At 43.9% G+C, this 18,819-nt stretch overlaps 1 protein-coding gene and 1 long non-coding RNA gene across 2 annotated transcripts in view; both read right to left on the minus strand.

Moving 5' to 3' along the window:
* MGLL (monoglyceride lipase) overlaps window positions 1–18,819 on the minus strand; it is a 63,876-nt gene that overhangs the window by 23,812 nt on the left and 21,245 nt on the right. The gene's annotated exons all lie outside the window — the stretch shown is intronic.
* Window positions 392–18,819, minus strand: LOC311442027. Its single transcript, XR_014696420.1, has 2 exons — window positions 8,304–18,819; window positions 392–8,252 (listed from the first exon to the last, which is right to left on the minus strand). It is a non-coding gene; the product is annotated as an uncharacterized lncRNA (long non-coding RNA).

Genomic DNA, 18,819 nt, shown 5'->3' on the forward strand with positions numbered 1-18,819 from the left:
TGGGTTTCAAAGCTCTCAATGTTTAATTATTTGTTTAACAAGCACTACATCTAACCCACCGTTCAGACACACAAACAACTAAAGCAACAGGAAGAAGCTTCAAAGCAGGACAATCAACATCTGGAAAAGTCAACAGACTGTTCCTTTATTGTCAGGAACATGTAAAGCAAATGTTCCACTCGCAGAACAAATACACACAGGAAGCACCTCAGATTCCATCAGAAAGATTCCTACTCAACAAAGCAGCTTCCTTGCCCTGAGAACACCCTCGTCACAGCAAGGGAGCTGGTTCTGCTCCCCCGTGCAACCTTTTTCAATTTCCTAACCAAACAAAGTCTGAGGCACAGAGGGCACTCAGTGATGTCTGCCCACCACACACCCATACTCTTCATTTTGTATGAGAGGCAGGACAGAGCCAAGAAGCACCATAAGCTGTACCAGGATGTGCTATGCTGCCATGCCTCTGCTCAAGTTGCCACAGGTCAGCTGCTGTGCCGCAGTGCATTTTGTAGGTAAACCTTTGGAGGTGAACTTTTCAATGTCGGTCTAACCAAGCTTTAGCTGTGTACCACCTTATTCTCTTCCACAGCCCTGGCTTCCCCAAGAAGAAAAAGGTTAGACTGGAAGGGAGTTATGGAGGGCTCCAGCCCAGCCACCTGGACCACCAGGAACCAGGACCTTGGGGCACACTGCAAAGTAAGCCTGCTCTGCAGAATTGACAAGCTTCAGACTGTCAGTGTTTGCCACAAGCCTACTATCTAAGACTTTCCCAGGAGGGCTACATCTGCATCAGATGGGAAGCATTAGGGACTAAAAGGAAAAGGGCACGCCCTAACCACTGGTTCCGTCTTTATCTCAAGGATCTGAAATATATCTCAACACATGCTTATCGTTAGTAACTTTCATCCACTCTACTCTGTCTTGGCAGCCCTCAGCATCCCTTCTTTTGTATGACCTGCATAGATGCAGTGAACACACTGGGTTTCCCGTGACAATAGCCACATTATAAAACCGTTAGTTATGGTGCCCAGCAGTATCTCTACACCCTTGGTGTTTTATGTGTTGAGCATTTACCTGAGAATTGCAGATGGATTCTGCTGCTCTCTTATCAAAGGGGAGTCTTACCCTCAATAGGCAAGTGCAGCATCTTCCCTTTTCCTTCTCAAGATTAGGAAAATCATTTTTCTTTCAGCCTTTGCTGGATACTTTTTATTCACTTGCCTCACACAAAGAGTGCAGCAAACTGAAAGCCTTCTCCTCCCACATCAGAGACACATTTGCAGAGCCGAGATATTTTTAGAATAGTGCACACACAGAGTTATATTGTTTGTTGTCTTGGTTAGGGAAAAAAAAAAAAGAAACAGGCAATTTTCTATACTAAAATTATTTGTGCCTTATTGCTGGGGAGTAGAGAACTAGTCATCTTGCTGAAGCCATTTCAAATCTTTTCTGCACTCTAAAGATGACAAACAAAATGACCTGGAACATATCAGAGCAGTCATTAATTCTGTCCAACAAGGCAAACTGTTTCTGCCAATGTTAAGAGCCAATTCATCTCTAATGGATACAGGCACGGTTCTTTCAGCTTTCGAAGACTTGCCCATTTCTTATGCTGTTGCAGAGTTTGGCTCTGAATTGCACTTTCTTAAAAGTCTTTCTGGAACATCACGCTGCTCATGAAAACATGCTGAAAAAAAACAAAACATCTGAGTGTTTGTGTTACAAAACAAGAAGTCAGTGTGGCCAGACTGGAGATACAAGCATCTCTCGGGATGTCAAGTAACAAAGGGAGGTGAGACAGGCTGAAAGCCTGCTCACACCACAGCCGGCTCCTGCACAGCCAGGACTTGGGCAGCTTTGTCACACCTGCCACAAATACAGGACGCTGCTGCTGGTGAGGTAAGGCCCAGGGAAGAGGAATACAGAGCCCATTCTCTTTTTCACAAAGCTCATACGCAGCAAGATTCTACTTTATTCTTTAGCCACTGCCGTGATGCCACCTCCTCAAGAATACTAAAGCAAAAGAGAGGTGAAGCGAATGTCCTTCTTGACCATGCGACTGGGACCCATGATTGGAAAATGCTGCACAAAGCTGATGTGGATGGTTGAGCAGCTGTTGAGTTCCACTGCAAAAGGAGTTTCTCATGGTGATGGGTGAAGCGGGTTTTGTCTCGTCTCTTTTCCCATGGGATGAAAATCCCAATACAAATATAAGGCATATGATTAGTGAGGCATACCATATGCTTTTTATAACCAGGCAATTAGTGGTTTTACTTAAGTCCCTATAATAATTTCTAATTGTTATTCTTGTAGTGTTGCACTGAGATTTCTCTCTCTTTCCTGAGGAGCAGATCATTTACAGACGTATAGAAGGGGTGACTATTTAACAACAGAGTTGGTCCTCAGAGACTTATTCTGGGGTTATTGCAGAAAAATTCCATGGACTTTGCTGGAGTTAATCTAGGCTCTCATTGCTTCATTTGATTGCTATGCCACTGGTCTTTGTTGTAGGGCCTCTGTTCTGCTCTTCACGTATGACTCAAGATACACTAATGGTAGCCAGAGTTCCACACTCACTGGGCAAGGAGGAACCACCTTTGTAGCAGCCAAGGAAAATCTTTCTGCTATTTTAAGTTAATTTTTAAAGCATTTATCTATCTATTTATTCTTTTGCTTTAGTGCCATAAAATCCAATAAAGGGTGCAAACTTTATTTCCAGATGACAAGAAGGCTGAAAGTCCACTTTCCTTTGCTTTCTGATCCAATTTCCAGCTTTAAGATGCTCTAAAATAGCTGGGGCACCAATTCAAAATGTCAGGGTGTTCAATGAAAAAGACGGTGCTGCGGTGGAACTGCACACTCCCCTTCCCTTTCCCTGCCCATTTATTCCAGAGCACTGCTGGCATGTGGGCTGGCTCTCCAACACGCACATGCTATTAAGTCCTAAATGACAGCTTGTTTAACTAGAAAACATTTCCATTTTTTCCTTAACAAAGGCCATTCATTTCTTGCTCTTCTATTTGCTTAAAGACGGTTTCATTTGCCCTGCCTGAGAGTTTGCACAGCCCTCCTGATTGTTCCCCTCCAAATAGCGCTGCAAGTTAATGACCCACCTCTTGATCCCTGAGCAGGGAGCCCTGCCCAGCACGCTGCGGGTGCATCAGCCTGCTACTCACATTGAAACCCATACGTGTGCCTCGAATATTTTTATGCTTGAGAAAACAATCAAATCAATTCATCTCAGGGAAGACAGTCCTAATTCTTCCCTGCTAACACTAGATTAAACATCGAGAAGAAAAAGAGATGAAAGCTGGAACATGCAGTAACTCCCTCCGTGCTGCTGACTGATGTCTTGGGGGACAGGCACGGCTTCCTTTCAAGCCGTCTTCAAAAGGTTGCCCTCCATACAGACCACCCATAGGGAACCCACATCAATAACAACAACAAAAAAAAAAGAATGTAAAAGAGCCATTTTTCACCCAATTTATTTACATGTTAAAATAAACACGAGTTCCCATATAGAACAAGGGCTCCCGGTGGGTTCTGTTTAGTCTGTGAGATTCCTGGCACTGGCGTACAGCATTTCTTAGTCCAAAGCAATCTTGGCATAGCTAGTCGGTTATATAATTAATTTTTTTTTCAGCAACTGGCAAATGGATAATAACAAAAGTGCCTCTTAAAACTGGAAATTGTGTTTGAAGACACCAGCAAGGTGCTGCACCAATTCATCTGCCAGAAGGTTGTTTGCAAACCAGAGCTCCCAAATTCTTGTGTTCAGGATCTGTTCTCCCCACGGTCGACCTAGCTGAAGGGGGCTTGGAACAACATCAGTTCCGCAGCGTTAGGGAGGTTTTTGCTTTTTGCTTCGCTCCTTTGCACTGCCACACAGCCGCAGTTTCACGGCCAGGCAGTGCCACCCTCATTAGGCTGGATTTGTCCCCGTTTCTGACAAGGCATGAAGGAAATAGTACTCTCCCAGCACTGGCAGTTTTTTGTACCCACTTTGCATAAGCTCAGTGATTATACCATGTGAGCAGCAGGTGGATTATTTGAAATAAGGACAGCCTTTGTTTGTGGATTTTTTTTTTTTAATTTTTTTAACAGCGTACATCCACACAGAGCTAGAGCTGACCCAAACCCTACCAGACCTGACTGCAACCCACTTTTCCCATTCACACAATTAAGAAAAGCCCTTCTGATTAAACAGGTCTGCTTGGGAGCGTGCGGACAGCCCTGCCCGGTGTGCCAGGACAGTCCCAGGGGTGCCAGCTGGCTGCAGGCTGCCTGGTGGTGAGATGGTGCATGGGGAAAGTAGCATGGCAGAAAATAATGCTACTAAACTCATCTTGCAGCAAAACTGCTGTCCTTTCTTGATACGGGCTGATTTCAGTGTGGTTGTTTCAGCTGCTTTTTGGCAGCCAATACCCTTTCCTCTGTAACTCTCCTCCCTGAAACTCTGAAATCCTCACCACCTTATATATTTACCAAGCAGGTCAGGATCAAACAGGCAGGTTGTTGCTTTCTGTGCTCTGTTGCTCATTTCAAACCACGCTTGGCTGACAGCAGACAATGAATACTAGCTAGCTGGCAGCCTGCACTTCAGTCACCAACACACCAGTGCAAATGTTGAGCTACTGAAGACTGGGAACCTGTATGCTGCTTCTGGGCTATGCAAGATACTTTTCAAGCAGTCAGTGAGTGAAAATAGCAGGTAGGATCAGAAGGACTCAGTTCAGAAAAGCCCCAGCCTCCTCTCCCTTCTGCCTGCTGTTGCTGAACTGAGCATAAGCTCAGCAACACCAGGCTGCAGGCTCCTTAGCTTGAGATAAATTACCAGGGTCTCCCAGCAAGTCTTGCCTTTGATAAATTCAGAACCGGAGAATAAATGTGGTGTGGAGAATGGCAGTTTTAAGGGATTTGGGTTGGGAGCATTATTCTTTGTACCATCTACAATTCAGCATTTTATTTTTTTTTAAGCTGAACAAGGATTCTCAAACTGGGGAGTACTGCCAAGCCTTGAATAAATCTCAGCATTAGAGATGCTGTGGGTATAACAGCTTTCCCTATGAACCAAGTCTGCAGACAGTACCTTTGGAGAGATTAACCCTTGAGTGCCACAAAACAGGCTCTCAGTTTTGATGCACAAAGAAATCTCACCTAGGGAGACTTAAAGCAGGTTATTCCCGCTCGTGGGGCAATACTGAAAGAGGGTGGAGTACAGCATAGGCTTTTCTGCTTTGTTTGTGAAGTTGTCAAGTTTCCAGACCCAATTTTGAGCACAAATTCAGCCAAAGGATGTGTAACTACCAAATTAGTCAACCAGCATGTATCTATCTGATGTACAATTATTTCCTCTTACCCAGCGACCAGAACTAAAGCTATGTGAAATCAGCAGAATGCTGAGCAAAAAAAGCTTTTCTGTTCGGGTCACTAAAATGAATTTGACCACAGCTGGCACAGACCAAAACCTGTTACCATCCGAGGACAGGCTGTTGCTTACAGAAATGGGTTGGACTTGTTCTGGTTTGATGTCTTGGTGAACAGATTGGTGCATTACAAAACCAAAACACCTCCACTGTAACCGGCTCCCTGACCGCCAGCCTGCACAGAAGACTTCACAGTGGGTGCACACACCTTCAGATAAGACTATTTCCAGATGGCCATAGGTTTTGTGAGATCTTTCGCAATACTCGTTTTGTTTTTATAATGAAAATGCTCAAGGCTGAAAGGAATGTTACTGTGGTGCTGGAAAATCTCATCTGGGTTGGAAAGTGAACCAGAGGCTAACCAGATGTTCTACTCCGCTTTGCTAATGGACTAAGAAACAAAGAGGATAACACTGCCAGAGGCTTTCAATTATGATGATTATTTTTTTAAAATTCTGAAATAGTTTTCCTGAATGACCAACCGTGTTTGTCACAGTTCCCTGTACATCTCTTTATCAGCTAAAACAATATTTTATTCTCTGAAATAATAGCCCAAGAAGTATTAGCTTCTCACTAAAATAGCAAAAACAACCTTAAAACTCATGAGTCAAGTCTTGGCCCCAGTGAAGTTAGTGACATTTAGCTACAGCCTTCAGAGAGTGCAAGTGTGTACTCTGTGTGTAGAGACATAGAGCTCAAGCAATTAAGAAATAACTCCTTCCAAACCATGTAAGAATCACATTAGGAATGTGGCTTTAAATTGTAAGCATTCTGAAATTAAAAAGAAGCTGCAGTGCTGAACTGGGACTATCCCTACCAGAACAAGAGGCGATGCTGAGGGCATCTGGCATGTACAAGGTCTCCCCAATGCCCCAGAGAAGGAAGGAAAGGCAGAACCAGGAAAAGTTCAAGGGTTATGTGGTACAGTAGGGAGAGACATCAGTTAATGCCAATGCAATGCCAGGCCCTGCAGATAAGGTGTGAGACCGTACGAGATGTGCTCTTAACAAACATGTTGTGGGTAACTAACAGATGGAGAAGAGAGAAAAATATTGGCACTGAAATACGTAGCCCTAAAGTGGGCAGAAAGACACTGAGACAAAAAGCGAGAAGTGCATTTCGGAGAGTCAGAGGTCCAAGAGCCTGGAGCAGCCTGCTCAGTAGGAGCAGTGTTTGCTAACAACCAAACTTGGTTAAAACCCGAGCTTTGACCATATGTGAGAAAGACGCGGGGATGCTATCTGCAGGAACAAAACACTAAGTGATCCAGGGAGTGTCTTCCTGTCTGTGCTCCTAATAAGAGCATGTTTTAATAAACAAAGAAATGTTTTTTTCTGTTTCACATTCAAAATGGATGTGCAATAGGAGGAACATGATTCACTGAAAGCACTAAGCACTGTAACAAAATATGTTTCTCTGCAACACTCAGACTAATTAAAAAGGGAAGAATCTGAAGATGTGAATCTAAAAAGGATGAAATTTCCCTTCTTTCTTTGTCTATTTTGCTTCTGGGGCTTGTTCCTGCAATATTCAATGTCTTGTTTGCAGCCACTGGTAGAGAACATTTTGGTTTTTTAAAAAAGTTTCTGTATCTTTTTTAAAAAAGAAAAATATCAGTTTTAGAACTTGTGAGAACAGTTGGTTAAAAGGGCTCATGGTCTGTAACAAACAAAGCTACTCCTGGGAAAATCAACACCGCTAGTTAGTTATGGGGAAGATCCACCCATTTGACACAGGCCTATGAACTTTATAACAACACACCACACTTTATGAGTGAGCAAATAAGCCAGCAAACAACAAACACTAGAACTACATGGTATGCAAAGCAGTGTACCAGCTGCTCCTGCACCTTTATCTTGGCAAGTATCTCTTGCCCCAGCTCTCTAACCCAATCTGAGAGCACAGACCATTGAGGGACATCCACTGAAGTCTGAGAAGGTGCAGGGAACTGTTGCCTCATTTGTTTATACCCTGTTATTCAGTCATTTGCAAAATAGGTAGGGCACAATTAGGATGTAATTAAGATGAAAATGCAGCTATAGACCATTCATGGCCTGGTAATACTTTTTACTTTGTAAAGTTACCTGTCCCTCACCTTTGTTCAGTGCAAATAAGAGCTTTCTCTGAGTACTACACTCCCTAATAATCCTGTTCCTACAGGTTAGCACTGAGCTAGACACCAGCCTGAGATGGATTGTGCTCCCTTGAGTGCTGTTATCTGTCTAAACAGGAACTGGAGGAAGTCAGACTGTTTTAATCCAACAGGAGTTATACACACAAAATACCTTTTCTTCTGTACTTTTCCAATGGTGTTCAGTAACTTAGAACAGCTATTTGTATCTCAATCGGATAACAAACTCCACATTTGCGTGAGAATACATTTATAGGTGAGGAATCGTCAGTGATTAGCTTCTGAAACAACCTCTTCCAAATTAAATACATCTGACAAACAATAGAAAAGTTAGTCACGTTAATGAAATGCTGTTGCTATGGAAAAAAAGTGTCCCTGTAAAGGTGAAAATAAACACATGCTTTCTTTTACTCGTGAAAAGGCATCAAGAAGCATCTCCCTGAAGATAAAGCTGTTCCTAACTGTCAAAGTGTGCTTTTAAATGCGCCATTTCTTCCCCTTTCCAAAACCTCCTGTGCTGTAACTTTGGAAGAAGCATCCCAAATGCTATCAGTTAAGATGTTCTTTAGCTCCTAAGGTCATAGACTTACTGAGATTGTCTAGTTCAAGGCCCTACAGAATGTGCTTCCCATTAGATCAGGTTGTTCAGGGCCTTGTCGACTTGAACTTTAAATATCTCCAAGGCTACGGATTGCCTCACTTCTCTGGGTCCTGCTCCAGCATTTGACTGCCCTCATGGTGAAAACATTTTTCTTTCTATCTAGTTGGAATTTCTCGAGCTGTGACTTGTGTCAGTTCCCTCATCCCATCACCATGTACTTCCAAGAAGAGTCTGGTTCTGCTGTCTCCATGCCCTCACCCTGGGTACTCACAGAGAGCAGTAAGATCTCCTCACGGCCTTCTTTTCTAAAGCCAAACAAACCCATTTTTATCAGCCTCTCCTTGTACGTCTTGTTCTCCAGTACCCTAATTGTTTTGACAGCCTTCCACTGGCCTTGCTCCAGTATGTTAATGTTTTCCTTGTACTGGGGAGCAAATTGGACCCAGTGCTTCAGATGTGGTCCCAAAAATGCTCAGTGAAAGAGACTAATCACTTCTCTCGAGTTGCTGGCTTTAATCTTTCCAATACAGCCCAGTGTGTGGTGGCCTTCTTCACTACAGGGTCACACTGTTGACCCATGTTCAACTTGTCTGCAAGGATCTCCAAGTCCTTTGCTTCAAAGCTGCTTTCTATTCACTCAGTGCCCAACCTTTCCTGCTGCATGGGGTTATTCCACCCCAGATGCAGGACCTCACAAGTGCCTTTGTTGAAACTCCACGAGGTTCCTGCCAGTTCATTTCTTCAGCCTGTCAAGGTCCCTGTAAATAGCAGCCTTCCAGCATATGCTTGCTTTCCGCAACTTGGTATCCCTGTACACTTGCTGTAAGTGCTTTCTATCCCATCATCCACATCTTTAATGAGAAAGTTCCACTGAGGGTTTATGCAACATCTATTTATTATTTTTCCTCTGTAAGACATAGATTATTCCAAATAGCTTCTTGAGGCCAATGTTCTTGCTGATATGAACTAATGTCCTGCCATGGAAGTCAGTAAATGAAATGATCCCTGGAATAAATTCTGAAGCATGTCTGATGTCTATCCAATAGCTCCAGATAGCAGACATAGCTCATAGCAAGAAATGATCTGTTCTCTCAGCTTAAGCTCTTTAATAAACATCTGGTCCTTCTCCTTTCACCCTCAACCATCTTGCACACAGACGTACTCCTACAGCTAGCGAAGCTGGTTATGGGAGGGCAAGTAAGCTGCTGAAAACATTACAAGAGGTTGTCAACTTTCCTTCACTAATAGGAAATGTCGTTACAAGTTACATGCCTGAACCTGCTTTCTGGCACGGTGACAGAGTTATCCTGAAGCTCCCTGAGCAGATGTGAAAGCAGAATTTGACCCTTACTGGGAGGATTGATTTATATATGTAAAGACTGAGTACAGGTGACAATTTCACAGATCTTTGAGACTGCAGAAGCTAGAAAACACATTGAAAAACAAAACGAGCTAATTCAGTCAAGGCTGTTTCCTCTTCAGTTTCCCTTATTGACCGCAGTGAGCCATGTGTCTGAATAAACGATGTGCTATTCCTGAGTATCAGGACCACTTGTCTAAAACTCCTCTCACTCGGTGCCAGCATTATCTGCACTCCACACAAATTTAAGGGTCCACTCCTCTTTATCAGGGACGGTAATCACAGAAGGCAAGCCAGAAGGACTTAACCCTCGGAGGAGGAAGGAAGCCTTTTAACTTTGCTGAATGAACGACAAGTCTTTCCTCCATCACACAGCCTGCCTGTTAGCAGTTAACAGTGGCAGGTTGAGGAGCAGGGCCTGGAAGGTGGCCAGTGCCGACAGCTCCACACTCAGAGTTGTTGTGGTAAAAAGGGAGCAGTCTGTTCTCTCTATCACTGTTTCCCCTTGCACTAGGGCCCGTTGTTACAGCCTCACGCCTCCTTGTGTGAAGGCCAACAGCGAGGCTTTGTTCAAGAAGCAGCTGCGGAGAAGATGTACTATCTCAGGGAATGACCTACTGACATTGCTCCCTCTGCTCATTAGTAAGCAGGGAATAATTAGGAGAATTGGGGCAGACCGCATGGCCTGCTTCTTTCGGAGTAAAAAGCCAGCTCCTCAGATCCCAGTGTGTCCCAAAAGGGATTCCCTCATACCGTGGGCTTGCTGCAAGGCCAGGGGAGCTGGCTCTGCATCACCTCCTTCTCATCACCTGGCTGTGTGAGGGAAGAACAGGTCGTGCTTGAAGCTGGACGGGGCAAGGCAGGAGTACAAGGTGTTCCAGCTCCGGGCAGGCTTGGAGCTCAGATCCACACCTCCCCCTGTTCAACTCAGCTTCATCAAGAGCAAACTTGGCTCAGCCAGGAACCGAGCCAAGGATCCTGCTCAACTGGATGTGATGTTGTTGTTTATTCAGTAATCCGTCATTACAGGGTGGATCTACAGCAGTGAGGAAATGGCTGAGCGGTTGGAAGTAGCAGAGTAACTGGGGGAAGATAGAAGGCCATGCCTACTCTTTTGCAATCTTTACTGCAATCCAACATGATCAGCTAGTGATGTGCACATCCAGGGGCAATGAGGAAGTTTTATCTGCATTGCCTTCCCCCCAGCCCAAATAATGCCTGCATCCAGCTCTGAGCTATCACATGGAAATTGTCTGCCTGCTTTCTGTCAGTGTTTAAAATCACAATTAAATCTGACTTGAAGAAAAAATGGTCAGATAAACGAATAGATTGGTTTGAGCCACCCAGGTTTGGTTTGGCATGTTTTCAGAGCACACATTAGATGACACTGCACATCTAATTTCAGGTGCTCAGCTCTCACTTGTGTCTGTACTAAAGGTGCATCCAGTCCTCACAATTTCCCAACTTCCTTGACTAAAAGACAGAATCAGAGTCATGTTTTCCTTACTTTTACATCAGCATGGCTCCCGCATTACTCTCAGTAAGTCCATGACACACAGAAAGTCTCAGCCCCAGAGTGGAGGGGAAATATCTCTGCATATCCCTTGTTTCTTCGCAAACCCAAATATTTTAAGCAAAACGTTTCACTGTGGCTGATGTGTGCACTGCCTGACACACTAGCCACACACAGCCTCATTGTCTCCTTATTTTTATTTTGCTGTGGTCTAGCTGCTTCCTGGCTTGACAATGTTGTTTCATCTGCCTTCACAAGACAAACAAAAGCCGTGCTTCCATTTCCAAGTCTCAGCCTGTGGCCTTCTCTAGAGTGTGAGACTGTAGGTATTTGCTTTCATGATCCACCTAGTGTTTTCTTGCTGTTGTGTAGTTGCTCTCCTCAAACAGAAACACTGCTCACTGCACAGAAAGATGCCATGTGGTGCAGGCAGAGATGTGGGACTGCATGATCCCAGTGTGAACGCAGGGCTAGCGCTGAAGTGACAGGATTGGTCCTGAGATGGCTTCACCAGAGCAAGACTGGGCTGTAGATGTCTGTAACAAGCTGCTTAAAGATAACAATAGTAGTGTGACATTTCTGTTCAATAAAACCTATCTCAAAGTCTTTATAATTGCCTGTTACACCTCAGGAGGCTGGGCTACCCTGTATTCTGGTACAATTTCTGCATCCCTGTACTGTAAGAGGTGTATACAGAGCACTTTTTTTCCTCTGGGACTATCCCAGCCACCAAGAGAGCCCACCTCCATGCAGCAATCTGGGAGAAAGCAAGAGAAAATAAACTATGCCTTTGAAAGAGTGCATTCAAGAGCATGGAGAAAGTTGGACCTGTTAGCTGCATGAATCATTTTGCCTGCAATTTCAAAGAGGCTCAGACTGAATGACCTTAACGAGCTGTCACTGCTGCTTTGAGATGCAGGGCTACAAGATCAGTGGTCAATTGCCAGAAGAGCTGGAGGTGAGGAGCAGCTGCTTTCACTTTGGCTGGAGCTCACTGGTGGCAGGCAGACCGTCCTCCCTGTTCGTCTTGAATTAATCTTGCTTTTTGTTTGGCAGCTTTCTAGTACATCTGTGTTGGGTGAAGTGCACATGGTAACTCCCTCTATGAGGGTCATTATCCACTTCACATGAGCATCCCCACAGCCAAAACAGAGTTAGAAAAGGCTGGCAGGAATAAGTTTACTCATTAGCTGCTTGTTTTATAGAAAGACTTTGCTCCAGGTTCTTACAGAGTTTTCTCACTGTCTAAAGAATTACATGGCGTACTGCAGTATCTGACCTCTCGCCCTGTATTGAGCCCTGTGGTTTTACCTCCTGTGTGCCCTGTGCGTGCTAAGCATTCCTCACTGCTGCCCTGGGGGGCAGATAAGCCTGACTGCTATCTTCCTTCAACATCTGAGAAGGGAAGGCGAGGGAGAGCTAGTCAGGCTTGGGTCTGTACTGAACTGAGAGTCAAAACAGGGATGAAATGGCTCTGGCTGTGCTGTGCCAGCTGAGCCAGACAGCCATCCTTCTTAGGCTCCTGTTAACTTACAGAGGATTGATGCCTGAAAGAGAAAAGCTGAGTGGTGGGGCAGGCTGGCGTGGCTCTTCCCTGGTATATCCCCTGCTATCTCTGCCCACGTGCCATGCAGCAAACATCACTGCCTGCTTTTCACGTCGCAGCAGTGTTTATGACTCAATCATCCCCTGGGTTAAAAGGGGAGAACAGATGAGTCCAGCAGGGTCCATATGACACTTAAGGTGGATCAAGGGTCAAAGAATCCTTTAAGAGTTCTCTTATATTCCTGTTAGTCTTGCTCTGTCGTGAGCTTTTGGTCTGGCTGTTTTCGGGGCAATATGCACAAAGATTTATGTCCACACGCTTGTATCATGGCAGGACAGATTAATCACCCCTTAGCAGCTCTCTCTCCAATCCAAACGAATGATCCTAAAATACTGAAAGATGGACAAGTAGAGATAATTTGAAGAACAAAAGGGCTAATTTCCCCATAGGGAATGTACTTGCAAAATTTACTCTGAAGGTCTGAAGAATTTTGTTCTTACTTCTTTGCTTGGCAACTGTAAGGAGCTAACAGCAGCAAAAGTCCCTGCAGCAGTCCTTATCTGACAAACAAGGTTGCGCTAGGAACCTTCAGTTTGGGACCACTAGTGAAAATATTAAAAGAAAAAGCTTTCAAGATTTGTGAAGAGTGGGGCTTTATGCAGAAGAAATACACAGGAAGGGAGGGGAGCTCACCCTGGCAGCTGTGCTCTCCTCCTGCCCCTGCAATCGCCACCCCAGTCTGTGAACTTTAACAGCTTCTACCCCTCTGTGACACTTCTCTGTGGGAAACACTCTGGCTTTGCAGAACTGCAGAGCTCATTTCCTCCCAGCCATGTTAGCCTACAGCAGGAGCTCTGCCTCGGGTAGGTGTAGGAACCCTGTGTTCACACACGGAGCTGGACAGCACTGTGAATTTCTCCTAGGTGAACAGCTGTCATGAATTCGGAAAAAGCTCAGAAGAGGATGTGACGATATAGTTACACAGCTAGTGCTATGCTCTTTTTCCTAGCAAAGGAGCATCTAAGGATGGACACATCAGTAGCAGCCCAGCTGCTCAGAGCACTGCTGCTGCTGTACCTCAGGTAGTGCAACTTGGCAGTGCAAGTAAATCCCAATTCTTTGTTGAGAGTCTTCCTGCTGAGCGGAGCACAAATGGGATCAGGATTCATGGGGAGAACAGTCATTCTGTACTCCTGCAAGTGCTAATGTTTCCAGACCCATGGTTATTTCCAGTAGTGCCTATGGAAGATTTTATTTCCCAGCTATGTTCAAATATCATGCTGAAGGCTGGGAGACCTTCTCTGAAAAAAAATTAAATGCCCACAACCCATTCTACACCTCCTGTCAAAAGAGATACAAACAATGTGTGCCACTCTTTCCTATATCTCTGCAGAAAAGCAGTTACACTTTTTCTGCTCTGGTGAGATAGGCTCACTGGGAGGAAGCAGAAAGAGAACAGATTGCTGTTGATAACTGGGCCCTCACCCAGCCTCGCTCATCCTCACCAAGGAGCAGTTGTGCTGCTCTGTGCGCAGCCAGCCCCACACAAAGCTTGCCAGGGCTTTCCTGACTCCATCCCTGGAGATCCCCCCAAAGCCTGCCTGATCATAGCGTTGGGGAGCACTGCTCTCCAGGGGCATTCCCTCGCTCTGGTGTGCATGATCTCTTCTTCTCACTCATGGTTCTATCCTAATTCTTATTAATGTTCTTATTAATGCTGACATTCGTAGTCATTTCCCCCCTCCCAGTTTGTCTGTGTTTAGTTCTTTTTAACCTTTCTGTGTAGATCAATCCTTCCCAGTCCTATGAATAAATAAAAGCCTTCTGTTCTCATCAACAAAATGGTCTTTTAACGGTTACAAGAACAACACAGCAATCACTTGAAAAAAAAACAACAACCAATATTTGAAGCATTTAAGAACCTCCAGCTCCAGCTATTTTCTACCTTTTAAAAATGAGTGCTTTGTTAAATAGAGAAAACATAACAAAATTAATGGGGGGCACAAGCAACAGTAGGTGTCTGAGAGGGACCTGCTAACCCATCAAAAATGCTCACCACACACAAAGTAGCAGTGGGACTAAAAAGCAAAGCAGAACTTCAGTTAGAAACATCTAAGGAATATGAATCAGCTGTTAAAGCTGCAGCCTTTCCCTTTGCTTTGATCTGATGTCACACGTAACTTATGAGTTGGAAATTGAACAGCTTCAAAGACTGTAAGAGAGTCAGGGCTCTCCATGCACAGGGACAGGTAGAGGTTTGATTCTGCATGGAGAGAGAAGGTATTTTGATGGGTTGTCCTCAGACAAGTGTGAGGTCTTGGAACTACTGACTGGTTAGGGCAAAGTAATTCACATTCCTCATCTTCTCTTCAGATGGCCCCATTACCCATAAGTAGCACCAGCATGTCTGAGTGAAAAAGACAGCCTGTGCCACTATCATTAAAAAGTCTAAGAGATAAGCTAATACATTTTTGTGGCCCTTGGATCTTGGAAATGCTTTTGTAACTGACGTACTTTTGAAGGTGAAACTGTGGTTGTTCTGGGCTCAGGCCACGTAATGAAACCATAGAAAATAAGATCTCAGCAAATGAGATGTTATAAGAAGTGAGATGAGGAAAGCTGGAACATTATGTGCTTTACCAACTGGAAATGCTTGGTATGAGAAAACAAAGCCACATTTTCTATCTTTTATTCTCATTTTCCTTGGCTCTCAGCTTTACAGTTCCCTAAAAATACTGCATTATAGCTAAAGGAGCTGCAATCTGTCTGCAGCTTAATGAAGAATTACAATATCACTCCAGTTTGATGAATCTCCCACGAGTATTCCTTCTAAGAGGGCTTTCCTAAATTGATTGCCAATAACCTGTTTGTCTCTTTTTCTGTCATCAGAATGTTGACATAATAAAATAATAGTAATATAGGAAGGAAATTGAAAAGTGAAATTTCATTTCAACAAAGCTAAAGCTTACAGACATACATAGCAAGGTCATCCTGGCAGCCTTAACTCTGTCTTCATGAAGCTGCACTCTGAGTATGCTCAGAAATCATCGGAAACTGTTACCTGCCTATTAAAAACACAAGAGATCACAGAACCAAATGTGACTTTACAAAGAAAAAAACCATTTTCCTCTTCCATGAGATTGATATAAAACAAAGCAATTTAACAATGTTAGGTGTAAAGGAGAGCTAAAAGGTCTTCTGGAATTAAATTTTCACCACCACCCTGGACAGTTTCTAATACATAGCTCTGAGGTAGAGCAGTCTTGAGGTTACTATGAAATACCTGAAAGAGCAAATGCACAAATAATATATCCTGAGACACTGAGAGAGCTGGCCAGTGCTAGCTCTCCACCGTCAGTAGGAAGTCACAAATTAGGGTGAACACTGTTACACTGAGAAGTGCCATCTTTTTTTGCTGCAGCCTCTCATAACATGAAACAGTGCAAAGCAGCCTTCAGCAAGATTTAGAGCTCATGTATAAGCTCTTACAGAATCAGCAGTATAAATGGAAATTATTTTTCCTTCTTTTGACTGAAGGTTAGACACCATATAAATCAGTCAAGTCACACATACTAGAGCCCTAGCAACTTCCCAACTCATCTGGGAAATCATGCTAGCCACACTGTGGAACTGCATTAATAATTTCATGCCTGAAATGGGAAACGTATCCATGAGTATTCCAGAACAAGAATAAATGTCCAGGTCAGGAAATTATGCCAAACTCATAAGATTTACTGTAAGACATGAGGAAGAGAAAGCAATTATTTTGCTAATGCAGTTGAATAATTAATATTACACAAAGATATCCAAAGGATGGGATACAAACAGGGAACACACTGGTGAGGTGATTTGGAATAGGCAAAATGGTAGGGGAAAGCTATAAAACTCTGTTTAGCTTGGGCAGTTTTGGCAAGTGAGAAAAGTATGCCCTTCAGCTCTCACTGGTGTCCACTCAGGCTGTAACCTGTATTCTGCCAGACAAGGTCTGTCCTCACTGCTCGGCACTTTAGGTGCAATGATTATTTTACAGAGCCTAAAATATGTTAATTGTCTTTGTGGCTTAGTGAATCTAGTCTCATTTAGATTGGCTCTTTGAGTAACACAATTGCGTGTCCAGTGTTCTGCTTTCAGGTTCCTCTTTGCTTCTCCCCTTTGCTGATGAAGAAAACCAAACGGAGTTTACAAAGATTACTGTAGGCCTGACAGGGAGCATGAACTCTTAAAGCAGCCTGAGCAACCAGAAATGTGTTAAATGAAGTAAACTGATCAATTCAGCAACATCCATCTATAGGGGAAAACACAAACACAACATGTCTATGCTTCTCTAGACAAAAAGAAATTCAAGGAAAAAGAGAGAAAATAACTGCACAATAAACACCTGTCGGGGTCTTCACTTCCAAAGCCCTTTTCCATCTACAGAAAAGCCATTCTCTGTATCAAATCCATGCAATAAGTACAACGCTTTATCACTGCTTCTAGGCTTGTTGCTTCAAATATTGCTATTTTAACTCTACTTCTTAAAACCACTATCAGGTTTTAAAAGAATGAGGAACTAAGGCCCGCTCAGCATGCACAGTGAGAAACCACAGGCCTGCAGCGCTGGGCTCTGGCATTTAAACACATCGCTTGTGTGTCCTGGAGTTCACTAACTTTCTGTATACGGTGTCTGTGATCTACTAACAGCAGCTGCAGGGTGGACAACACGTGGTCTGTCCCATCTCCTTTCTCATGAACTTTGTGCCACATAGATAATGAAAGAGGAATGGGGACAATTTCTGCTGGTTTTACTGCATGCTCCCACTACCTTGTGTCTAAATCATTAGGAAGTAGATCAAAGTGAATGAGCCCCCACTTACAAATTTTGCGCCTGCATAAGGAGAAACATGCCCCTGGGGTCAGCAATGATACTTTTGCACAGGTTGACTGTCTTTGTAAAGCCAGCTCTGTATATGGCATGTGGTCAGCTGTTTGGAAAATCACGCTTTTTATTTATTTTCATTGTGAGCTGTTCTGAGGGCTGGATATTCTCTTTGTCAAGGAAAATATCGGGTTAATTTCTGCACACCCAGTACAGTGCTGTGAGTGAAAAGGAGTCATGAGAGCAGAAGCAAGGGGAAGCTTTGGTTACTTGGGTTTGCTAAGGCTTTGCCTTTCCTCTTGCAGACTAAATGGTGCAATGTCTCACGCGCTCTAAATTCTACAGCTTTAGCAAGTTCAAATTCGGCATCCCTGCCTTTGAGGAGATCTAGAGTCTCAGTTTCAGCCAAGCACATTGCAGTATACTTTCCATTGCACTGTGGTATACTTTGCAATGTCAATGGCAGATCTGCCAGAAGGAGATCAGAATTATACTGAGGTTCATCCCATTTCACCTGTCAGCTCTGAATTTGGCCTTGCTTTTTGTCTACTGCCATTATTAACCACATTGATTCGTTTTACTAAGGTCTAGAGTGATTCTTGCTGGGAGGCAGCAACCTGCAAGGATTTAAAAAAAAAAAAAAAAAAGATTTCCTGACACAAGGCAGTCATGAAGCTGCAAGGGGCAGGTGTGAGAGGATGCTACCAAAAGAGCACAACAGGTGATTCAGATATGTTCACAGTACGTCCCAATTGATTTGCTTCAGGAGATCTGTTGACACCCAGCATATCTATGTCATGGAATGGAGCAGAGCAGAGATCCTCAAGGCAGAAGAGGCAGGGACAGTAAGTCTACATGGCACAGCATTGCCCAGGTGTTTGCAGCCAGCTCTGATGTTTCTGCAGTGCTGTCAAGGTGTGTCTGAACAAACCTCTGTGATGTCTCCATGCCTGTCCATGGCCCAGGGGTGCAGCTGTCTGGTTGTACTGGTGTATGAAAGTTGTGCTGTCGTTTCATTCTCTCCCCCCGGATTATTTAGGACAACAAGTATGAATCCAGCAAAAATGGCACCTGGTCCTACTTTCACGGTGGACAATCCCTCTTCACACCCCAAGAGGCAGGTGAAAGAGAAATAGTCCCTTACATAGAGGTTAAAAGACCATCAGCAGTAATGTCAATGGCAAGGTTGAGGAAAAGTCTCAGTAATGGGGTTGCTATCTTACAGATTCAACATGCAGATCTTTACAAAGCTTCAAAAAGCCCTTTTCTCATTTACGCTGATGTGTAAATATTCCATTGACTTTTCTCTCACTACTGAGTAGCTTTAATGGCATTTACCTCAGTAAAGTCCTGAGCTGCTGTAAATCAAATACTGTTCAAGGCT

The sequence above is a fragment of the Aythya ferina genome (genome assembly GCF_964211825.1).
Source record: "Aythya ferina genome assembly, chromosome: 10".
In the NCBI taxonomy this organism is placed as follows: Eukaryota; Metazoa; Chordata; class Aves; order Anseriformes; family Anatidae; genus Aythya; species Aythya ferina.